This window comes from Drosophila melanogaster, chromosome 3L (assembly GCF_000001215.4).
Source record: "Drosophila melanogaster chromosome 3L".
NCBI classification, from domain to species: Eukaryota; Metazoa; Arthropoda; class Insecta; order Diptera; family Drosophilidae; genus Drosophila; species Drosophila melanogaster.
This window is the reverse complement of record NT_037436.4, coordinates 26,198,548-26,215,644: the sequence shown is the minus strand read 5'-3', so window position 1 is coordinate 26,215,644 and position 17,097 is coordinate 26,198,548.

The following is a 17,097-nucleotide window of genomic DNA, read 5'->3' as shown; positions in this document are numbered from 1 at the left end:
CTCCTAACAATTAAAAGCGATGTTATTGTGCCCATACATGCAAACGAATTCATACAATTTTTATTTCTATCTGACTGGTGGTAAGCCGACGATTTCCGTTGCCGAGCGCATAGGCATGGTAAGATGTTTAAGATTACAGTAGTTATAATAATTTCATTTGTAATTGCTTTAATTATTTAGTTACTTATTAGGTCATTTGACTTAATAATAATGCATGTAAATGATCCATTTCTTTTATTTAAAATTCAAATTATGTTCCCTGGGTACAGATTATTGCATATATTATTAATTATTAATATGTAAACGATAGCTAATTCGAGCGGCGATTTTAACAAACGAATTTAAAAAACTTTATAATTATAATATTTTATTTTTTATTATTATTTTATTTCATCATATTGATACGAAATTGGGCAAAACTCCAAATATTTATGTAAATTTGTTTCTTGGATCTGAATTGATTTCGGCCCGAAAATCGTCGTCCAGCACAACACGCACACATATTACACGTTCACGTCTCAAGCAAAGCAAATTCTATTTTCAGATTTCTTACGCTCTCAGCGTAATCTCAGGACAATTTTGGCCGTCACCAAAAAAGTGACTACGTAAATGCCGTTATGCATCTTGTTATTCTAGTGTCACCGTTCAAGCTACTTACAAAATGACGAAAAGCAAAATATACAGAATTATGAAAATGCCAATAGCATTATTGAGCTCATAAGCTTTTTTATTAGCTATGATTGAGCAATTAAAAAGACGAGGTTATGTTTCGATTTCGAACGATCTATTTTTATTGAGTTTAGAAACCGAGATTTTGCATCAATGCGATATGTATGGATAACGAAAAGCGAATGATAATGAACAACGTTATTGCAGAGAGAGTACAACAGAGAGCTCGCGAGAGGGAGAGCTTAGATAACGAAAGATAATGCCGCACAGCTAAGGTGCCGTAGATCTAAATTGTGTCTCCAATGTTGGCATGTTTAGGAATTTAGGAATTGCTGATAGCTGCGTGACCCTACATACTCGCCCCGTTGGAAGCGTGGCTTTCAACAGAATTCCTAAGGGGCAGCAGACGCAGCTCTCGTCATAAGCCCCTGGTCCACTTGTTGATCCACACCCTGTGAAGGTAGCTTTTCTAATTGTTTGTTGGAGCTCATCGATCAGCTCCAACCTCACTCGAAGAGCAAACTCATTAAACGAAATGAATGCAGAAGTCCGCTAATCGTTCCACTTGCGGCCGCCGCCTTGCGCTTCAAAAATGTCACGCTTTTTGCATCAGCGGTTAGTATTGAAGAAGTTTTTTGACAAATCGACAGAATGTTACAAGATTAAGAAAATTATAAAAATATATAACCCAGAATGTTGAGATAAGGTATGCAGCTACCAACAACATTTGAAACATTTTGAAAATAACTACCTCCTTTGGTTTCATACTTTTAAACGAATCTAATATACCCTTCTTACTCTACGAGTAAAGGGTATAAATAATAATAATTATCATTTTTACTGGAAAGCAACTTATTTTCTTGGGTATACAACATTTTTTACAGTATATAACGATAGAAGAACATTTGATTTTAAACATTCTAAACTTTTATGACACAATTGTTATGCAGACTTACCATTTCTTAGCTAATTCCTTGTAAGCTTCTCGTATTTCTTATGTAGTTGCCTTTTTGTTTATTCCCAATATAGCGTTATGGGTCATTTAACGAAGAACAAGCGTGTATATGGGATGTAGTACACAGGACCAGAATGGTTATAATATAATTACTATTAAAGCATGAAATCATCTTTTAAGCTTTAACTGTAAGTAAACATTAAGTAAATCAATTAACATTAATATTGGAGTTTTTAAAATCTTAAATTTTATTTCTTTTTTTCTTATAACACAATACTTTTACATGACTAAAAGCAGAACATTTTTGTAATATCCATTGTCTACTCGTTACAATGCTCATAGCGGTAGTAAAATATCAATGTGAAGAAGTCTAAAAAAGACTTAAGACTTGAAGACTTATAAAATTATGAAAAAATAAATATTTTTTAAAATGCGGGCGGGGAAGTTTTGGGCGGTCTTAGTGGGCGTGGAAGTTTTGGGCGGTCTTAGTGTATTTTGGCAAATCGATAGAAATTTACAGGACTACTAAAATTGTGAAAAATGAATTGTTCAAAAATTTGGGCGTGGCAGGTTTGGGCGATTTTAGGGCGTTAGAGTTGGAAACTTGACCCCACCTGATCTTGATCCTGATCAAGAATATATATACTTTATATAGTCGGAAATACTTCTATCTGCCAGCCTGTGATAAGATTTGCAATACTGTTCTCAGTCTCACGAAAGATTCTTCTTTTGTTTGAGCAGTAATCAAAATATCATCCATGAAAACGATATCAATGCTTTCATTATCGCACGTTGGAACACAGTGGGTGCATCCTTCAAGCCGATAGGCATAGTTAAAAATTCACTCTTGACTGACAAATGCCGTTCGTTCGATTGAGTTTAAATTGAGTACAGGAATCTGGTGGAAACCGCCCAAAGTCAAGCACAAGGGACTGTGGAACAAGAAACGACACGCTTACGTCAGACGCTGGATGAATCGAGACACACACATGCGCCAAACGGGATGCAACCGGAAAATGTGCTCTCATCGCCACAGCTAGAAGCTCAAGGTCAAGGTTTTACAAGCATCAAAGAAATGATAGGAATTCTGCCGGATTTTGATCCAATCAAGGGATCTATCACATCGGAGCAATTCATCGCAAAGGTAGAGCAACTACAAAGCGTATACATGTGGACAAGTGACGCTGTGCTGTTTGCAGTGCAGCATAAGATGCGTGGAGTAGCAAAAACATGGCTGGATGCACAGCAGGTATATCGATCATGGGATCAATTCAAATCGGCATTCGCTCTTGATTTTCCATGTTTAGTGAGTACGGCCGATGTGCACAGAGAATTGATGCGTCGCAAGCGACGCCATAGCGAGTCATTAATTGAATACTTTTATGCGATGGTAGCTATTGGACGGCGTGCTAGTGTCGACGAACCATCAATAAATTCGTATATCATCAACGGGCTTAATACAAAAGAACTCACGAAATCATTATTAGCGATGAACATACGCACTTGTTCAGAGCTGCTAAAGTCGTTGGAAAATTTGAGATTTTCACAAGAGATACATCAACAACAATACAACGCGTCAACGATCAATGAAAAGCAATACAACGATGCTGATGGCAAGATGAAAGCAGTTAAATGTTATAATTGCAATAATTTCGGGCACTTTGCAGCAAAATGCACAGTGCCACAGCGAAAGGAAAGATGTTCCAAATGCTCTAAGATTGGGCATAATGAAAAGGATTGCAAGGTGAAAACATCGTCAACGGTGGCTCAAGTGAATGAGTCGCATCACAAGGAGTATCCGCCAATAATGAAAACAGTTCTCATTGGAGGCCAACAGTTTGAAGCATTCATCGACACGGGCAGTGATAACACCCTAATGAAAGAAGCAGCAGTGCCAGATGGAGCAATACGGCAGCCGAGAATCAAACGTCTGAAAGGCTTTGGAGGATCTGTGGTCGAATCGAAGGAGTGCATTCTTTCAGAGTTTGCATATGGCAAACTGAGACTCCTCACGCAAATTCAGGTGGTACCAAACGAAGTCCTACCATATGATGTCCTCGTGGGCAGAGATATCATATGCCACGATCAGGAAATGCTGGTTGCCGAAGATTCAGGATCAACGTTGACAGCAGCGGAGCAGGTCGGGTTTAATGTTAACACGGACATTGACCCCGACCACCAGGAACAGGTGAGCGATCTATTAAAGAGCTATAAAGAGTGTTTTGCCGAAGATTTGTCAAATATTGGCAGGTGCAAAACCACGAAGATGGATATAGAGGTATCCACTACGAAAGCCATCTTGGGGCGGCGATATCAAGTGCCGTTTGCCCAAAGGGAGATGATGACTACGATAATAGGTGACTTACTGAAGTACGGGATAATTGAAAGGAGCAAGTCAACGCATGCAGCATCAGCAATATTGGTGCCAAAGGCAAATGGAGAACGGAGGCTTTGCGTGGACTATCGGGCTATAAACGCAGTCACTATAAGGAAGCGATATCCGATGCCGATTGTAGAGGAGCAATTGGCAAAGCTATCCGGAAATGTATACTTCACGACGCTGGATATGACATCCGGTTATTACCAGGTTCCGAAATTGGATGCTGCTTATAAAGGACCTTATATAGTAACAAAGGTCCTCAACAACGATCGGTATATGGTGGAAGATCTGCCAGACCACAATGTTACTCAGCGACGCTATTGTAACGTGATGTCAAGCGACCATATGAGGCCAATGTGTGCCTTAATTCCAAACCTGGATATAGATGAGCCGATATATGAATATAAAGACGACGCAGGAATGTCAGGAGAGGCCGGATGTCAAGAGGAAGAGCATGAGAGAGGGGGAGTTGCTTGCGAGATGCCAGGGAGTGCGGACATGTGCTCGCTGCGTGAACGATGAAGGCAGATGTATACTGAAGACTTATAACTATTGTAACACATTAATAAAAGAAAAGAATAAACATGAAGATCAACCTGACACGTATAAGACCTTCGAGTCGACTTGAAATATTTTAATGTTTAACATTAAAACATTTCCATATTCCCCAATTAAGTTATTTTTCTAACTATTGTTTTTTATTATATATTGCTCGATTTTTCAGTCGTCAGTTATTTAAATATCGCTCATTTTTTATATTTATGAGATAGAATGCTGAGCTTAAATTTCAACTCAAACCTTTGTCGAAAAGCAGCAGCACGTTATATTAGCGCGTCAAATTACGAAAACACGTAAACACTATTCACTATTCACTATTTATCGCAATTACTATTAGCGCTTATATTTCCGTACTTTACTTTTGCAACAAAACGACTTTAGTCGTCGAATAAAAATTCGATTATATAGCGAAAATATCAAAAAATCGAGGAGCTCTGCGTATAGCCAAACTTTAAGCAAACGGGCTAAGAGAAATTAAAAGGAAAAACAGAAAAATTGGCGCGCATTTTAAAAATATCGAATTGGAATATAACAAAAAAAAAAAAACAAACTGAAAAACAACTGAATCTAATGTGCATTTTAAATAATAAAAATGGACCATTTACATACATAAATCATATAAAGTCAAATGACTTAATAAATATACTAAATAATTAAAGGAAGTACAATAGAAATTATTATAGCTACTGTAATTTCATAAATTTCATAAAAATATGATAACTGTTTATTGCAAAAGTCATATCAAAGGCATTAGAATTATTCTAGTGTCTTTGCTTTGGTCATATTTTGAGGCACGAAGACACAAGCACTCAAAATATCATTGATTTTGCTTTATTAATTTTTTACACACCGCAAGATGAATACTCTAATGACAAATATTCTAATATAAAGTCATTTTTGAAATTTATTTTGTGATAATATGTACATAGATTTGACCATTTCTAATCTATTTTCAAATAATAATAACGTTAAGGCAATGCAAACAAGAATTTTTCGCATGGTGCCAATTGATCAAAAATAATACAGATTTAAAGTCTAAGAACTTCTGAGGTGAAGGGCATATTTTGTCAAATTTACAATGCATGAGCATACGTGTGCACACATACAGTTGTCTGCTATCACTTTGTGCGTTGAAAAGAGCTGTTCGCTGTAGCGCTCTTCGCTCTCTCGCTCTCTAACAAAAATTCTAGAGAGCCTGGAGCCACCTCGTATGCCGTTACGCATCTTGTTATTCGTGTCTTTGATCGTGGCATCTTTAGAAGATTTTAATTTTCCTACCTCAAGTCGAATATATGAAGGAATATTAAAGGACTGTAACCGGTGCTACAGTCGTGATGCTGTGCTTAACCTTATTTTATTACGGCCTCTATGTTGAAATGCTCACTACCGAGTACCGCGTCTGGCGCTTTCTTTTCTTATTGTTTAATGCTAGATTATATGTAGGACCGTGATGACCATATAATTCTTATAACTACCGCAAACTATGCAACCAGAAAGCCAACTGAATACAAAAACGGAGACTATGTAATGGTAAGGAATTTCGACAGCACATCAGGCATCTCTATAAAATTGATTCCGAATTGCAAAGGTCCATACGTGCTTTCAAAAATATTAAGAAACGACAGATTCTTGTTGGAAGGTTTGTAGGTATCCTGTAACCCGTACCAAGGTGTCCGAAGAGTTCAAAATATTAAACATTGGATAGGCAACAAGAAAAAAACACGAACACACAATTAAACACTGATAATAAAAACAAACAAATAGATATAGTATGTAAAGATCACCTTAATCAACTGGGCCGTAATGATCGATGTGTATTAAATCCTTCCCTGCCCGTCTTAGGGGAGAACACAGCACAATTTAAGAAATAAACTATATGGCTTAAAAATTTGTCTTTGGCATTGGGAAACCAATAAGATTTACAAATGACATCAAACATTATGTCTATATCTATGTGTCCAACCTCATTGTGATCCTTATATTACATTTTCTGAAAATTATTTCGTTCCTCATTTCCTCATTTATGTTCGTTCTTCTTCAATAATTTTTAATTTTCTTGAATTTTTTGATTCCTAGCTTCCTAGCATCTGCTAAGAGCATCAACATTGTGCATCCTTTTACCTTGACGAATTATGACCTCATAGTTGTAGTTCTGGAGTCTAGGAATCTTAGAATGGATTGTATCTTGACTTAAATACTTAATATTTGTCTGAAAGAACTCCCATTTATCCATTCTTAATTCCAATTTGTTTTGAACTAATCTGAGAAACACTTCCTTAAATGTTTTTTAATGTTCCTCAGTGTCCTTGTTGGCGATCATGATGTCGTCAATGTAAACAATGACTTTGTTATCCCTTATCAGATCTTCGAAAATGCTGTTTACAAACCTTTGAAACACCGCCGCCTCAGTTTTTAAGTCGATGAGCATTCTGAGAAATTCGAATTGCCTTAACGGTGTAATAAATGAGGTGTATTTAAAGTTTTATTTCACATTTGACTAATGGTTCAGCCGGATTTCTACATATAAGTAATTGCATTAATAATTTTTTTTAACTGTTGTTTATGGCTTGGTTATCTTTTGCCTACTTTCTACGTAGTCAATGATAAAGATTTCTCGAATGATTTCTTCATAACTGGGCGAAACTGCAGCATACAACTTTTGACTACACTGCCTAAAGAAATCACTGTACCGATAATCGTTTTACAAGGCGTTTCACTAACCGATTCACTAGCTGATGCACTAGGTGTTCCATTAACTGTTTCACTAAATGTGTCACTAACTGTTTCACTAACTGCATCATTAACTGTTTCACTAACTGTTTCACCAACTGTTTCACTAACTATTTCACTATCTGTTGTTCTATCAATAGAATTGACTGATTCACTCTTTGCTATTCTATCTCTTTCACTATCTAATGGCTTAACCAAAGACACTAGAATAACAAAATGCGTAATGGTCATATGTACATTAGTACATATGCAGCCACTTTTTAGTGTCGGCCAAAATTGCCCTCTGTCCGCTTGCTTAGGCTTACTGCTCAATTTTGTAAATGATATTGGGCTCCGTCTTTGCATGCAGCCAGCGTTGTGCGTTTCCCTTCAGTTTGGCAATTAAGCGCATATGCATGCAGCCGTCGTCCAAATTATAAATCCTGCCAATGTTCTGAAGCTGTGTGACCCAATTACGCGAACATACACTGCCTTCGTACTCCATTGTGACCTCTTTTGGCAAAGCAAGAGATGCTGCTGGAGATTGAACAAGTTTGTTTACGTTTGTATTCTGGCGTTGATCATCACTGACAGCAGTCCCTTTTCTAACACTGGTAACACTACCTCACCGATGTTATCAGCGGTGATGGTCATTTTGGTGCTGTTAAATTTAACAATGCTGCTTTAGCGGACTTGTTGACATTGCAAGAGTCTTCAATGTCATTTTCGATGACGTCATGGCTGTGGTTCGATTCGTCGATTCCCGCGTGAATTTTTTTCTATCTCGTCCTGAAGTTTCTGCATGGTGGCTTCTATTGCATCCACCGGTGATAACTGAACTCACCGGGGTTTTCTGACACCATGGACTGCGCGTCGACCGTGATCGCTCTCGTATTGTGGTTCAAGCTGTTTTATCAGAGACGCAACTCCATCCATTTCCTCTACTGCCAGACGTTTGGCATTCAAGGGCTCCCAACCATTGTTTTCGTTGGTGCACCCACTGCATGGTACAGTGGGCCTTTTGAGTATCCATCCTACCACAGTACCCATACCTTCCTTATGACCATCGATTCGTCTTGAGGGGGAGGAGTTGGATAACTCCCGAGACCACCACGGCCATTGATCCAGATATGGAACACTCAACTCGGAGACAGAGCGACCAACTAGCGCAATGTATGGCCCAGCGGAATCTGCTGATAACGAAGAACTGGAGTAGTGAAGTACTGCAGGGGATATCCGGGCAAAACTGCCCAATCAGGAGTTCCGCAGCAGCAACGAATTATACACAATTATGGCTAAGAAAAAAGATTGTCACAAAATAAAAATTCATTCCAAAAGATTCGGACATGTGTCTCCTTACATTTCTTTAAACTCAGTTTAAGAATAAAACCCTCGCACGACGTAACTGGCATGCATAAGTTACGAACGCGAGAGTTGAGCGACTTAATGGCAGAGAGAACAGCACAACGGTAAGCCAAATGTGTAGGCGCGTGATTACTAGAGACAGAGCAAGGGGGCGAGCAAATATACTCACAGCTTCTCTTCATAAATAACAAAGCTAAGGTGCCGTAAAGTGTAATTGTGTCTCCATAGTTGGCATGTTTATAAATAACAAATTTAGGAACTGCTGGCGGCTGCAGGACCCCTGTTGGAGGCGTGGCTTAACAATTCTTTGGCAACAGCACTTAGCCGTTCTTGTAAACAAATCGTAAAGCCTGACCGAAGCAGTTTAGCCTGTTCTCTTTGATGCTTCTCCCAAACTAAAGCCCCCAAAAACAATGCTTTCCCGAAATACAATACTCTCAAAGCACTGGGGCTTCTCCTTAACCCAACTTACATTTGATTTTTAGTCATAAGCTGAAAATTAAATAATAAGGAATTTAATCCCTTCCCGCCAGTCTCGAAAAATCAGGACTCCTCAACAGTTTTCCTATTTCCCCGGACTCGAGCCTCGCAAATGACCTGGCTAATTGGCCCTGTGCTCACGTTAATTTTAAAAGTCGCTTAGCACTTAGCGGATTCATATTATAACAAGGAAATCTGACATATTTTTTGGCTTCACACGCTCCGGGCAGTAGAATGTTGACGTTGTGCTTCACACGCTCCGGGCAGTGACCATTTCGCTAGCGACTTAGTTGGAGTCGCGCTGACGTTCGGCCGCGTACGGTCTTATCGTAGAGTTAGCGATTGTGGACCTGAGCGTGTTAACTCCTCCCCGCGTTGTTGGAGGTCCTGCAGCGACAGCTTGTGCAAGAACGGCAAGCTTAGTTGATCTCGATGGGTAGTCACATTGATCTGGGAAGCCACTGCCGCAGCGGGTTTCTTCTTTAGGACGCCCTGGTGGTTTTCCTAGTGGGTGTCGTTTAGAGATATTCGATCGTCATATGTGGCTAAGTGGGTTCCCGAGATCAGCTTACTGCTGCCTAGGCTATCTTCGACCCTGAAGGTTGCGTCGTTTATAATCAGGACACCTTCTTCAACAAGTATCACCGGATCCAGATGGCCAAGGAGAGAGGTGCACTGTGCGACGGTTCCAGACACCAACTGTTGAGCGCAAGTCAGGCTCTGCAATCTCTTGCAGAAGGTGGTACTCATGGCTGCCTTACATTCCTTGACGGCGTAGATTCGTGCACCGCATTCAGCTACTACATTATTATTCTAAAAGTCTAATATTATCTTATTATGTTGAACTGGGAAAACGTAACTTTTTTACAAAGGATATGGTTTAGGATATTTGATTAAGAAATACAATAAATCGTTGTTCTGAAAGGCTTTAATTTCGTTTAGTCGAGATTGAAGTTTCGTATTTATTTCGATTTGCCTATTTGCCGAATTTATTAATTGCCCTTGTTTAAATTTATTCTGTTCCCAGTCGTCGAAGTCTGGGGTTCCGGCTATTACCTTGAGTGCTGTACCTAGTAGATTTATACTGCGAGCATGTCTATGGTGTACCTTAATCGTAGCTATTAGTGATTCTATGTGTTCCAAGTCAGTAGTTATTAAATTTCGCATATGGTCTTTTCCAAAGTAGTTCAGTTGCCGTCAGGTATCTTCAACATATGTTTCATATGAAGTTATGTTAGAAGTGTGTCCGAGATATCCGTATCTGTCCCATATCGTTAAGTCACCGTCTATTATAGGTATGTAGTCTGCGTGTGAATAGTCATTAAGTTTCATAGTCGTTATTGTCAAGGTGATTGCGGAAGCCAGCACACACAAATATCCTAACCTGTAATAAAAATATTAAAATTAAAAGTACTATAAGCGATGAAATTTTTTATTTATTTATATTTGTTTTTAATTTTTTTTTATTGGGTTTACTTAAGGTTGTCCTTATGGACCACCCTCCGTTTTATTAGAACCGTCTTACCTAAGTCAGCATCAATGGCTTCTTCCGTGCACAGTGGTGACAGTTTATTACGCAATCGTTTGTTTGATTTTAGCCATACTTTTTCGCCTACTTTATACTTTTTATGGATTCTATCTCGGTTCATGTACCCAAGTTGTTATTCTTGCGCAAGTACAATTTTATCCCTAGTTTCTGTTAATAAATCCGAAGGGGCGGAGTAAACTAATTCTGTCGGTTTTCTGTTTGTTACTGAGTGAATTGACCTATTATACTCAATGGTCGCCAAAAGGATTATGTCCCTGGTTTCGTTAAGGTGTTTATCTATTTTTAGACAACGGGCTATTTCTGTAAGGGTACTGTGGAATCTTTCCACTTGACCATTAGAGGTGCTGTGGAGTGGTGGGGCATTACAAATCTGAATATCAAAATTGTTTAGTATATTTTTTATTGTTTCGGAATTTAAAGATTTTTCGTTGTCGCAATAAATTATCCTTATTTTGGGAAACAGGTTTACCAGCTATAAAATCGGTTCCTTAACGTAATATATTGGACCGCAAATTTTGAGAGTTTATCGACGCATGTTAAAAAAATGTTTTGTCGGTACTAATAATGTCAACATGTAATATTTCCCCAACATATGATGGGATTGGGGTCCCACCTATCGCTTGCTTGACCGGATGTCGATTATGTTTACCCATTGAACAAACCTTACAGTTTACGACAATCTCTGTTGCCAGCGAATTCATCTTTGGGAAATAATAGTCCCGGAGAATTAGCTTCACATTTTCCTGCGCTGCTCGGTGCGCTCGGTTATGCTCTGCAATAATTATTTCTCTCTGTCCGGTTTTATCGACAATGTCTATTACGATATTTTTGAAACGTCGGAATGTGGTTGACGGAAACGCTTCTACAAGACTGTGTTGTATGAATGCCAGAATGGGTAGGTCGCAATGTATTGCGTTAACTACTTTGCACTGTTTGCAAAAGTGTGTTACGGTCGACAAATCTTATAACGTGCCTGGTTTTTTCCCTGAACAAAATAGTAGATCTAACTGATGGGGCGTTAGCTTCTTCAATTACGATCTGGTTCCTAAAGCAATTTACAGGCTTTTCGGTCGTTTCGATAGTATAGGTAAGAGATTCTTCGCTATGTATTGTGGCAATATCAGAGTTTTGGCAATCTTTCAGTACATTTACATTCTGGCGAGATGGGGCGTCTGCCACGAAATTCTCTTTGTAAGGCTTGTAAAAAATATTTGCGTTGTGCTCGTCAATAAAAGCTTTTCAGCGTTTTATCTTCGCACTTGGGTTCCTATCCGACACGGCAAAAGTCAACGGTTGATGGTCCGTGAAGATATTTAAATGCTTTATACCATATAAATAATTTCGAAGATTTTTTAGGGCCCAAACAATGGCCAAGAGTTCCCTCTCATTTGTTGCAAAGTTTACTTCATTGTCTCGTAATGTTCGAGAAATCAGGGTAATTGGACGTCCGTCCTGAGACAACACAATTCCAAGACCGTGCCCTGAGGCATCCGTAATTAAATCGAATGGTTTTTTAAAGTTTGGGTATGTTAAAATAACGTCCTCAGAGGCTAATACGTCAGTTAAAAGCCCTTAGTTGATCTTGTGTTAATTCAAGGTTTACTTTCCTTGAATTGTTGTCACTTTTTTTTTTACCATTTTCGCCTTTTAAGACGTCCGTTAGGGGTTGTGCGATGTTGGCAAAGCCTTTTATAATAGCTTGCTAGCCCCAAAAATGATCTGAGACTAAACAAGGTTTTTGAAGTCTTTTATGGCCTAAACCTTGGCGAAGTTTGAATCCCGCCGCGGGATACCATGAATCCCAGATATTCCACGCTCTTTTTGAAGAACTTGAATTTTTCTTGAGACACCCTCATGCCAGCCGTCTAAAGACTGTTTAATACCCAATCGATGTGTTTAACGTGGTCTTCTTTGTTGTTAGAGAAGATAATTACGTCGTCGACGTAAACATATCAGGTTTTCCCTATCTGCTCTCTTAAGACATCATCAATATGCTTGGCGCATTTTTCAAACCAAAGGGGAGTCTACAGAATTCATATTTTCCGTTGTTTACGGAGAAAGCGGTTTTTTCCCGGTCCCTTTCCGCTAATTCGATTTGATGAAATCCCGATTTGAGGTCAAGAGTAGTAAAGTACTGTGCCTCGCCCATATTTGATAATATGGTTGAAATACTTGGGATGGGGTAATTATCATCAGTCGTTTTTTGGTTAAGTTTACGAAAATCGATGACCATACGCTTTAGCTTGTGGCCCGATTGGTTTACCCCCTTTTTATCGACAACCCAGACCGGGTTGTTGTAAGGTGATTTGGACGGTTTTATTATGCCATTCGCTAGAAGATGTTTTACCTCTGCGTTGACAAACTCGGATACGCCCATTGGGTAAGGGTACAGTTTAGAATATACTCGTCAGTTCGTATTGTGGCAAATGTATTAATATTGTAGGGCAAGGACTCATTAACATCTGCAAATGACCATGTTCTTTTATTAATCATTTTGTTAAAGTCATTCTTAATGACTTCAGGAACAGCGCCATCGTCTATTTTAATGAAGTTTACGTTCTGGATTTTTGTAAACGTGATTGGTTTTAAACCGCGATCATACGTGATACAATTTTTTTGGAAATCAACATTGGCGTGAATCTTTTTTAGTAAGTCCAGGCCAATAATGCCGTGAAAATCACTTAGATTTTCTAAAATAAAAGAATATGTTTTAGTTTTAAAAAGTTGAATTTTCATGTAGTGATTTTATCTGGAATGGCTTGTCGACTGGCACGAAGTGTGGCAGCCCTAGAAGTGGCTTAATGTAAGTTTTCGAAGTCCCTGTATCGATAAGAAGTTTTATGGTCTGCCCTGCTACTGTACGTGTGATGTACGGAAGCAGGAAGAGATCCCTAAAAAATTACAGCTTTCGACCTCGGACAAATCGTCTTCAGCCGCATTTGCCTCGGATTCTGCCTGTTCTTCGTATTCGGTTTCTTGGTCTTGGGGCATGTTGTTCAATGATTGGCGTCTTTTCGCTGAATGACCACCTTTAAAATTTGTTGCTTGAGTGGGCTGTCTATTCTATTGTATTGCATTGTATCTATTTCCATGGGTTCCGAAGTTGATTCTTGTGGCTTCTGGTTAAATCTCTGTCTAGCGCTACCTGAAGTGTTGTTTTTCTTAAAGACAGTGGGAGCGACGTTTTCTTGCTGGGGGTTTTGACGCGAACCTTGGGACCTGAAGTGTTCGGCTTTTGACCGTTACCTTTCTGGTAATGGGGATTTTTCTTAAGGACAGTGGGAGCGTCGCTCTCTTAATGGGGGTTTTGACGCAAACCTTGGGACCTCTGATTCCCAGATTTTTGCGCTTTTTCCTCTATGTGCCGAGCAAAGTTTGCGACAAAAATGATTCTCTCGTTAATTGATTCTGCCTCTTGTGCTAATGCCAAGGCAGTCTGTAAGTCCCGAGGTTGGGCTGGAAAAACTGCCCACTTAAGAGATTTCTTCAGGCCTGAGATAAATATGTGAAGTGCATCGTTTCCATATTTGCCATTTAACACAGCTGCCGAAGCTGCGTCGTGGGTCATGAGAGTTTTGTTAGTTTAAAGCGTCAGCTTTCTTTCTATCTCATCGTAATATTTCAAAAGGGGCTGGTCTCCCTGAATTAAAGTACTTAAATCTTGTTGAATTACGTGAACCAGTGTTTTGTCTGAATATGTGAAATCCAGTCTAGCAATTATCGCGTGAAAATTTCAAACGGTATTAAATGATGCTAAGATCGCATCTGCAGATCCCCTAACCTTGTTGCGTATTATGGCAACAGCCTGATAATGCCTAGAACTTCCGTCATAAGCTTCGAAGACTTTATATGCGGCGTTGGCCGCTTGGCGCCAAGAGATATAATGTTCTTGTTTGCCGTCGAACTCAGGAATAGATTTAACAATGTCTAGGGGCTCTTCACATCTAACTTCTGGTATGATATCTATTGTCTTATAAGCTGTCACCTCTTTCGCAGTAGCCTTTAAAGCGTTCAGTTGTTCTGCTATTTTTTGGTCAAATATTTGTGCTTGCTCTGCCAGACAATTTCGTATGTGAAGGTCAATCTGTACTGACTCTTGCGTCATTGTGCGGTTTTTGTCGCTAAATCTTTTCTGCATTTGTAATGGCACAATGAACAAATCACTTACATGTATTTCATTTATAGGTAACTGCTTAAACTACCGATGCGTGCACTTGTTGATTTGTTGTTTTTTTTCTTTTTAATTTGTATGTTGTTTCAACCGTTTGTTTAGCTTTTTTATTATTATTTTTATTTTTATTTTTTATTTTTTATATTTTCGCTTTGTTTGTTGTGTTGTTGGTCGGAAAAAATGCTTCACTTTGCACTTTCGTTTCTTTGTCACAGCTTTGGGTGGTTAACGAACATTGTGAGTTCTATAAGAGTGCCGTAGGCGCCAATTAACAGACAACAATTTCGAGTATTGTTATTTATTATGCGACTATGCGCATTCCTATGAGTTTTTAAACTAGAGACAGAAAACTTAAGCTTAATATGAAGTAGCCCGTTTCCTGAAGCAGCGCTCACGGCAGCATGCTGACATTGACAGTAGAATGTTGACATTGCGCTTCACACGCTCCGAGCAGTGACCATTTGGCTGGTGCTGGAATGCAGGAGTCATATATAGCTAGCGACTTAGTTGCAGTCGGGCTGACGTAACTGCGGCCGCGTCCGGTCTTATCGTGGAGTTAGCGATTGTGGCCCTGCGCGTGTTAACTTAAATGAGTAGTTGCTTAGTGTTTAAGGGACGAGGAGTGATATAGACGCGCATAAAGTTTTGGTCAGCATATGCACTGCGTGGGAAGGGTAACCACTCCTAAAGTCGCTGCTGCCTGGATACGGGTATATTCTTATTGTAGTCTATTTTTCAGAGGTTTAGAGATGTCATTAGGTATACAGAATTCAGTGCAGATGAGCTCTGTTAAATTACATTTGTTGAGGCAATAAGCTTTTTCATTGATTTTGAGAAATGGTGTGGCAATTTAAAAACACGGTAACGTTAATGTTTCAATTAAAATTTTTGTTTTATTTCAATATCTTTTGCCACACAGGGCAAATAAAATGAACGGCGACAGTGCCCGTACCGAACCGATTAAGAGTTAAAGTGCATCGCAGCAGTACCGCTGTGATCATCACATAAAGTTGTCTGCTATCACTGTATGCGTAGAAAAGAGCTGTTCGCTGTAGCGCTCTCCGCTCTTTCGCTCTCTAACAAAAATTCTAGAGAGCCTGGAGCCACCTCGTATGCCGTTACGCATCTTGTTATTCGTGTCTTTGATCGTGGCATCTTTAGAAGATTTTAATTTTCCTACCTCAAGTCGAATATATGAAGGAATATTAAAGGACTGTAACCGGTGCTACAGTCGTGATGCTGTGCTTAACCTTATTTTATTACGGCCTCTATGTTGAAATGCTCACTACCGAGTACCGCGTCTGGCGCTTTCTTTTCTTATTGTTTAATGCTAGATTATATGTAGGACCGTGATGACCATATAATTCTTATAACTACCGCAAACTATGCAACCAGAAAGCCAACTGAATACAAAAACGGAGACTATGTAATGGTAAGGAATTTCGACAGCACATCAGGCATCTCTATAAAATTGATTCCGAATTGCAAAGGTCCATACGTGCTTTCAAAAATATTAAGAAACGACAGATTCTTGTTGGAAGGTTTGTAGGTATCCTGTAACCCGTACCAAGGTGTCCGAAGAGTTCAAAATATTAAACATTGGATAGGCAACAAGAAAAAAACACGAACACACAATTAAACACTGATAATAAAAACAAACAAATAGATATAGTATGTAAAGATCACCTTAATCAACTGGGCCGTAATGATCGATGTGTATTAAATCCTTCCCTGCCCGTCTTAGGGGAGAACACAGCACAATTTAAGAAATAAACTATATGGCTTAAAAATTTGTCTTTGGCATTGGGAAACCAATAAGATTTACAAATGACATCAAACATTATGTCTATATCTATGTGTCCAACCTCATTGTGATCCTTATATTACATTTTCTGAAAATTATTTCGTTCCTCATTTCCTCATTTATGTTCGTTCTTCTTCAATAATTTTTAATTTTCTTGAATTTTTTGATTCCTAGCTTCCTAGCATCTGCTAAGAGCATCAACATTGTGCATCCTTTTACCTTGACGATTTATGACCTCATAGTTGTAGTTCTGGAGTCTAGGAATCTTAGAATGGATTTTATCTTGACTTAAATACTTAATATTTGTCTGAAAGAACTCCCATTTATCCATTCTTAATTCCAATTTGTTTTGAACTAATCTGAGAAACACTTCCTTAAATGTTTTTTAATGTTCCTCAGTGTCCTTGTTGGCGATCATGATGTCGTCAATGTAAACAATGACTTTGTTATCCCTTAT